Consider the following 8,464-nt stretch of genomic DNA (forward strand, 5'->3'; position numbering starts at 1 on the left):
CTAACGTTCTAAAGAGAAAAACCTGAAAAACTTTCAGTAATAAATATCTTCTGGAGTCGTCTGCTGTAAGGAAATGACACAAAAATTCACAAAGTTTCTTACGTAACTAGTGGGATACTTGGGTACTGGAGTAGTGCTAGTTAGTGTAAGAAAAACATGAAACTAACGAAAATTATTGTTTATTTTGCAAAAATTCTGAGAAATCACAATCGCACTTTTAGTTATGAACTGAACAAGTTATTATTGGGTTCTTTTCGGAATGTGAAGTTGCCTCTCAAGGATAGGATTCGCTAATGAAATTTCTATACAAAGTTTAAGATTGTTATTGACTTGGCAGAATGGCTTAGAGCCACGCCTACTCAACTTGAATAATTATCCGTTAGAATATTGCTAGATACGGTCGAGGCTGTCGCGTGTGAAATGCAGTGAAGTGTACTGTTGTGGAGGAAATATGGGGCTCGCAAGAGCTGTGGCGCACAATACCGTAAGCTGCAATGACTGCTGTCTGCACCGCTCGCTGCTGACAAATAAGACAACTCTCGTTCTATCTGGATTGACCTTCGCCAAACAAACTCTCCCTACGTATTGATAAAGTCAAGGACTCCTATTCGACCCTAGTCTAACTATTGGCGTGGTACACCGGTCAGACAACCAGTCCACCGCGATGTTACTCAAAAATTCGCTAGCAGTCGTTTAACTATAACTCTGATCGTTCACACCGCACAATAAGTGTGGCGGCCAACACAGTGAACAACGCTTAATCGCAAGGACTCAATATAGAGTCGCACTCCGATTCGCTCTCGACAGAGGTGCTCTCCCAGTGAAATATGAGGAGAGACTGCTCTTTGAGTACACATACGATCGCACACGCTCTCGTTTCGTGTTCTCGCTCCAAGAGCGACAACGGAACTGCCCCTCTCCACACCAGACGTGAAGGGGTATATCTTTCAGTCTCTTCCATTACTTTTTCAGCTCAAGGCGTCAGGAATATCTTCTGCCAATCAGCATTGCTCTTCTAAAACGCGAGAATGACGTTTCATTTAAGGCGACCAATCCGGAAATCTGTAGCATCGGCGTTTGGCTTTTGCTGTCTCCCTGTGAAAATCTCTGAAACTGCGTGCTATGTTGTAAAGAAAGCGTAGGCTGGGCGCTCCCACACAATGTAGCGGAATTTGCTTTTAAGCCGAACACAGGGTCGTTCGTCCTTTCACTTGGGCAATCGCTGTCTGCTCTATGGGCAGTCACCGGCTGACATAGATAGGCTGAGTCGTCCTCTGAAGGGACCGGTCCCCTGGCATGCGGTTTGTGTCTCCAAAACTAAAAGCCCCTGTGACTGTCGTGTCTTGAATGTGTGTGTGTGTACGCCAGCCTCGAGTATTTCAATCTCGGTGCGCATTTGCGATTTATTAATTATTTTCATATCATTTACATGAATTCATACAACATTGACTTCATCTTATCGAGTTTGGGTTCGAATGAAGCGTCTTGATGTGCGGAATATGATTGTGCGGACAGAATATGTAAGCAGTAAAGGTCAGGAGACCACATCTTACACTGTCTTCTCCTCTCTGTGTTCTACAGACAGGAAATGCGAGTTCCCAGCCTGACAAGTGCGGAATTCAGATAACATCTCTATGTCAGCATAGACAGAGGAAGTGCTCTCAATCACTGGACGCTGCGTACGCAACGACGACTCCCTACCCGGAGGCGAAGTCCAGAATCGTATAAGTTCGCAACACTACAGTGCCTAACCGTTATAACTATAAAATCTCCTGAGAGCAAAGACAGCAAGTCCGTCTGTACCAACAAAAGCTGATACTAAGCAACTGTCGAAACCATGGAATATTCTCTACAGATTCTTCCAAACGCCGACCAACCATATCTTAGTCTTTTGTCGTCCAGCACGGAAAGTTTGCGAGGAACTACCTATACTCATACAATGGTACGTTTTCAGAGTAAAGCTCCTTGGAAGTAACCCAGCCTGCTATTTCCGAGGTAACGCTTCCTCGTTCCTCTCTGCTACGTCCAAGATCTTCAGAGATTCCCAAGAATTATCCGGTTATCCATCTGGCCCCACTACAACACCGGCCAGCCGCCGCTGCATTGTTCTTCCGCGCACAGGTGCCCAGACTGTCGGTCTTGGCACTTCCTGTGTTAAGCAGGACCTACACACCTGTGCAGGCTTTTCCACCCAGGGCTAGAGTTACGCCTGCCGTTTCATTTGAACTGGCGTTCCAACCTCTACTAGTATAGGCAATCCTTCGTTACGCCGTTTTGATAATAAAGACACTCTGTCACCTTTCATGCAGTAAGCGTTAACAAATATTTACAAGGTGTACCTGACAATGTCAGTCCTCTTGAAATATTCATATATACGATATACAAAGTAACAAATGATACCTAACTGCGGTCGTAAATCACGGCCAAGTATGTGGATGAGTGCTTGTAAGGTGCGAAATTATAGTCACCTTACAGAACTCAGACAGATCGCGCGCCCTTCGCTTTCGACACAGGGACAGCACGATCATTGATACTACATGCACCGTGCCTGTGTCTTAGTGGCCATCATTTCTTGCCAGGGGTCACTGCTGTCTCCTGGACAGGTTTATGGGGACAGTAGGTCGGTGGTCATAATGTTCTGGCTGATCAGTATATGTTTTTGTTTGAAATGGAAATTAAGAATAAACTAACATAATATAATGTTTTTGTTTGTTATCAAGATGTCAGTATCGTCTCAGACATCAAATACAGCCTATGTCCTATAGGTCTCGACGAAACATTATCTAAGATAAGTCAATTCACGGAAGTTCTAGCAACTAATACGGGCTCTATTTAATACCTCATAATAAATACAGAGCTATATAGGAACATTACTTTTCACATTATGTATAAATGATCTGGTGGATAACGTCGGATATTCCATGAAGCTTTTCGCGGATTGTGCGTTTGTGCATATAGAAGTGGGCAACGCTAAAAAATTATAGTGAAATGGAAGAAGAACTGCAGAGAATTGCAGGGCTCGACAATTGAACCCCGCCTCATACAAATGTAAAATATTGCTCATGAACAAGCAGAATGACCTGTTATCGTATGGTCATATGATTGCAGAACGATCACTTATGGTTCTGGAGTGATTCTAAGTCGAAAGTCCATATAAAACAAATTGCCTGTACTGCAGATGCCAGACAGAGATTCGTTGGAAGAGTCCTCACAACACGATAGTCCACGCACAAAGAAGGTAGAGTAGAAAACCTTCGTCCGAACAACATTTCGATATTACTCGTCAGTCTGCGGTCCGTACCAGGTACGGAATAGAGAATATCGTAGGAAGAGCAGCGCATTTGCTTACAGGTTCATTTAGCCTGATTCACAAAAAAAAGTGAGGAACCCAGAAGACATAGTCGGATGTAACTTCTTACACGTACGCACCAATGGTGGATATGTAAATGATTAGACCTGCAATATTCTGTTACAAGTGGAATGGACAGTGTCTTGAAAGGAGGATATAAGATGAACATCAACAGAAGCAAAATGACTATAATGGAATGTAGTCGAATTAAGTCGGGTGATGCTGAGGGAATTAGATTAGGAAATGAGATACTTAAAGTACTAAAGGAGTTTTGCTATTTGGGGAGCAAAATAACTGATGATGGTCGAAGTAGAGAGGATATAAAATGAAGACTGGCAATGGCAAGAAAAGAGTTTCTGAAGAAGAGAAATTTGTTAACATAGAGTTTAGATTTAAGTATCAGGAAGTCGTTTCTGAAAGTATTTGTATGGAGTGTAGCCATGTATGGAAGTGAAACATGGACGATAACTAGTTTGGACAAGAAGAGAATAGAAGCTTTCGAAATGTGGTGCTACAGAAGAATGCTGAAGAATAGCTGGGTAGATCATATAACTAATGAGGAGGTATTGAACAGAATTGGGGAGAAGAGAAGTTTGTGGCACAACTTGTCTAGAGGTAGGGATCGGTTGTTAGGACATGTTCTGAGGCATCAAGGGATCACCAATTTAGTATTGGAGGGCAGCGTGGAGGGTAAAAATCGTAGAGGGAGACCAAGAGATGAATGCTCTAAACAGATACAGAAGGATGTAGGTTGCAGTAGGTACTGGGAGATGAAGAAGCTTGCACAGGATAGAGTAGCATGGAGAGCTGCATCAAGCCAGTCTCAGGACTGAAGACCAGAACAACAACAACAGTCTTAAATAACGTCAGATGTTGACTGATCATTATGATAGACACGGTGATGCTGTTTATTCGTGTGAGGCAGCCTTACCAGAATTTGACAGACTGCGAAAGTAGTTTCATTATAGGTATCCACTTGGCCAGCTAGTCGAATCCTGCAATATCCAGATCTGTGGGGCATTAGGGTGTGACAGTGGTCCGACGTTGGACTGCGTGGGAACGTGAGGGAAAGTATACTTGTCGTCAAACTTCCCGCCGATCATGTCTGACCACGAGTAGGGAGGATCTACATCTACATCTACATGGTTACTTCTCAATTCACACTTAAGTGCCTGGCAGAGGGTTCATCGAACAATTTTCATACTACTTCTCTACCATTCTACTCTCGAATGGCGCATGGGAAAGAGGAACATCTAAATCTTTCCGTTCGAGCTCTGATTTTTCTTATTTTATTATGATGATCATTTCTCCCTACGTAGGTGGGTGTCAACAAAATATTTAAGCATTCGGAAGAGAAAGTTGGTGATTGAAATTTCGTAAATAGATCTCGCCGCAAAGAAAACCGCCTTTGTTACGGTGACCGCCGTCCCCATTCCCGTATCATATCAGTGACACTCTCACCCCTATTGCACGATAACACGAAACGAGCTGCCCTTCTTTGCGCTTTTTCGATGTCCTCCGTCAATCCTACCTGGTACGGATCCCATACCGAGCAGCAATATTCCAGCAGAGGACGCACAAGTGTAATGTAGGCGGTCTCTTTAGTGGATTTGTCACATCTTCTAAGTGTTCTGCCAACAAAGCGCAGTCTTTGTTTCGCCTTCCTCACAATATTATCTATGTGGTCTCTCCAGTTTAAGTTGCTCGTAATTGTAATTCCTAGGTATTTAGTCGAACTGACAGCCCTTAGATATGTGCGATTTATCGTATACCCAAAATTTATCGGATTTCTTTTAGTATCCATGTGGATGACCTCGCACTTTTCTCTGTTTAGTGCCAATTTCCACTTTTCGCACCATACAGAAATTTTCTCTAGATTATTTTGTGATTGCAATTGATCGTCTGATGATTTTACTAGACGGTAAATTACAGCCTCATCTACAAACAATCTAAGGGGGTGCTGAGATTATAATCTAGATCATTTATATAAATCAGGAACAGCAGAGGGCCTATGACACTACCTTGCAGAACACCAGATATCACTTCTGTTCTACTTGATGATTTACCCTCTATCACTACGAACTGTGACCTCTCTGAGAGGAAATCACGAATGCAGTCACACAACTGAATACTCCATATGCAAGCAATTTGATTAATAGTCGCTTGTGAGGAACGGTATCAAAAGCCTTCTGGAAATCCAGGAATATGGAATCGATCTGAGATCCCTTGTCGACGATATTTTCTGAGTCTGGTTGGTTATGTAGCGATAAGTCATTTTCTTCAAGGTGATTCATAATGTTCGAGTACAGTATATGCTCTAAAGTTCTACTGCAAATTGAGGTCAGTGATATGGGTCTGTAATTCAATGAGTTACTCTTATTTCCTTTCTTGAATATTGGTGTGACCTGTGCTACTTTCCAGTCTTTAGGAACAGACCTTTCGTCGAATGAGTGGTTGTATATGATTGCTAAGAAAGGCGCTGTTGTGTCTGCATACTCTGAAAGGAACCTGATTGGTATACCATCTGGACCGGACGACTTGTCTTTCTTAAATGATTAGAGTTCTTTCGCAACACCTAAGATATCTACTTTTATGTCACTCATGCTAACAGCTGTTCTGGTTTCTAATTCTGGAATATTTACTTCGTCTTCTTTCGTGAAGGGATTACGAAAAACTGTATTTAGTAAGTCCGCTTTAGTGGCACCATCATCGGTAACATTTCCATCGCTTTCGCCCAATGACGGTGTTGACTGTTTTTTTACCACTGGTGTACTTTACATATGACCAGAATCTGTTTTGGTTTTCTACTATGTTTTGAGACAATATTTCATTGTGGAAACTATTAAAAGCATCTCGCATTGACGTCCGCACTAAATGTGAAACTTAGCCAGTCTTGGGGATTTTTCGTTCTTCTGAATTTGGCATGCTTTTTTAGTTGCTTCTGGAACAGTGTTCTGACTTGTTTTGTGTACCATGATGGATCAGTTCCATCTCTTATAATCCTACTTTTTTGGGGTTTGAGGACCGCCAGTCACGTAAAACACTGTTTTTCTCAGTACCAACTATGCCATCATCAGTGGGTTTTCGTTTTTATTTATTCTGCAATGGGAACATTTTTGTTACATGATTATAAAATTTTGTGCAGTTTTAGTTCAAACAACAGATCGTTTCTTTTTGTAAATACCTTTACATTTGGTGAGCATGAATTTTCTGGAGCATTTTGGAGTTAATTATTACAGGTAGATTGTCATCTGCAACCAAACGATGTTGAAGAGAATTTCTTTTCTTTTGCTGAGCGTTAATCTATGTTCTAGAGTGTAATTTAGTTTTTAGCGATGTTTTCGCGCCTATTTTCGTATTTACTTACGTTTTCGTGTGGCAAGCACTTCCATTCTCCGCATCGTGCTGAGATGTTGTGATGCATACGTAGCTAAACCAAGTATTTTCCACAAATAACGTAGTAAAATGTTTTTCACTACACCAGAACACAGAGTGATTGTGGTTTTTTATGTGTCCCAGCCCAGTCAGTGTTCATTTGTTCAACAGAGAGTTCAGCGCCAAATATGAATTTTATTTGCATTTTATCTTTGTGTGTGTGTGTGTGTGTGTGTGTGTGTGTGTGTGTGTGTGTGCGCGCGAGTCTGTTTATGAGTTTTCTGTGTGTTTCTTAGCTGCGTGTTATCTTTTATATGGTATTCCTATTTGTGTGTAAATGGTGCGTCTTTGCAGATTTTAGTGTATTTATTTTTCGTGTATGCATGTATGTGTGTGTGTGTGTGTGTGTGTACATGCGTGCGTGCGTGTGCTTGTGTGTAGACTTTTTCCGTTTGTGCTGTTTTCCTTCGGCTATTGCCTTCTGTGTATGGAAGTTTTCCTCAGTGGTTAGTTTTCTGTACAGGCTGTGGCTGGGTTTTAGTATTCTTAAGTCTGTTTCTATTGTGGTTGGGTGGTGGTTGTTGGCTATAAGGTGGTCAGCAAATGTGCTATGGGAGCTGTTGCATTTTAAAGCTCTGAGATGTTCCGAATATCTTGTTTTGAAGTTTCTGCATGTTTGTTCTATGTATACTGACTGGTAAGTGTTGCATGTGAGTTCGTATATTCCTGACCTGTTAAATGTATCCATGGGTGTTTCTTGCGTTCTGATATTTTTGTATGTTGTGTTCTCCGTCCTATTTGGAGTCCCTGTTTCTTTAATATATTGCCTATTCTGTGAACAATCTTGTTATTGTAGGTGAGTATGTGCCATTTCGTTTTGTGTGTGTGTTGTTGCTTTGTTGTGTCTTGTATGTGGTCACTGTTTGTGTTTTGTGTTGTTCTGTGCTGGGTGAGGATTTTTGTGTGTGTGGCGTGTTCATTTTTGTATTGTTTTCATATTTTTGATTTAACTTGTCTACCATATGGGTAGTATCACCATTTTCTACTGCTATTTGTTTTATTGTGTTTAGTTCTTATGTGTGGTTCTGTTTGTTCATGGGTGTTCTGTTTAATCAGTGGAGCATGAATCTGAAGTTTGCATGCTTATGTGTCAATGGGTGGTTTGATGGGTTGTCAATGGTGGTGCTTGTGGTTGTCGGTTTCCTGAATATTGTGAAGTTGTGTGTGTTGTTTGTTTTTTGTATGGTGACATATAGAAAGTGTAGTGTGTTGTTAGTTTCTGTTTCTAATGTGAAGTTAATTTTTGGGTGTAAGTTATTAACTTATGCGGTATGAATCTATCTATTGCTGTCGACACCGTATCTTTGAATTTGAGCCATATCTGTGAATTAGCTTGGAAGGAATGGAGACTCTATCTTAGAAAGGCATCAAGCGAATTTTTATCAGCTGTTTCAAATATATATGTTTTGCACCAAGCACATTGTAACCCGTTCACATTACCGCCTACTGTGCGAGAGGGAATAACGGATCCCTTGTAACATTCTGTGTCACCCTGCACCGTTGGTCGAATACCAGCGGCTGCCGGACTGTCTCGTGTGTAGGCTGCCGCTAACACTACAACGGAAGCAGTTAAGTTTGGAGTGGTGCTGTGACTGGGAAGCATGGACTGCTCATGAATGCCGTCGCACTGTGTTCGGCGGTGGATCGCCGTTTTGCATTCTTCCAATGGTTTATAGACCC

Source organism: Schistocerca serialis, chromosome 6, assembly GCF_023864345.2.
Source record: "Schistocerca serialis cubense isolate TAMUIC-IGC-003099 chromosome 6, iqSchSeri2.2, whole genome shotgun sequence".
NCBI lineage: Eukaryota > Metazoa > Arthropoda > Insecta > Orthoptera > Acrididae > Schistocerca > Schistocerca serialis.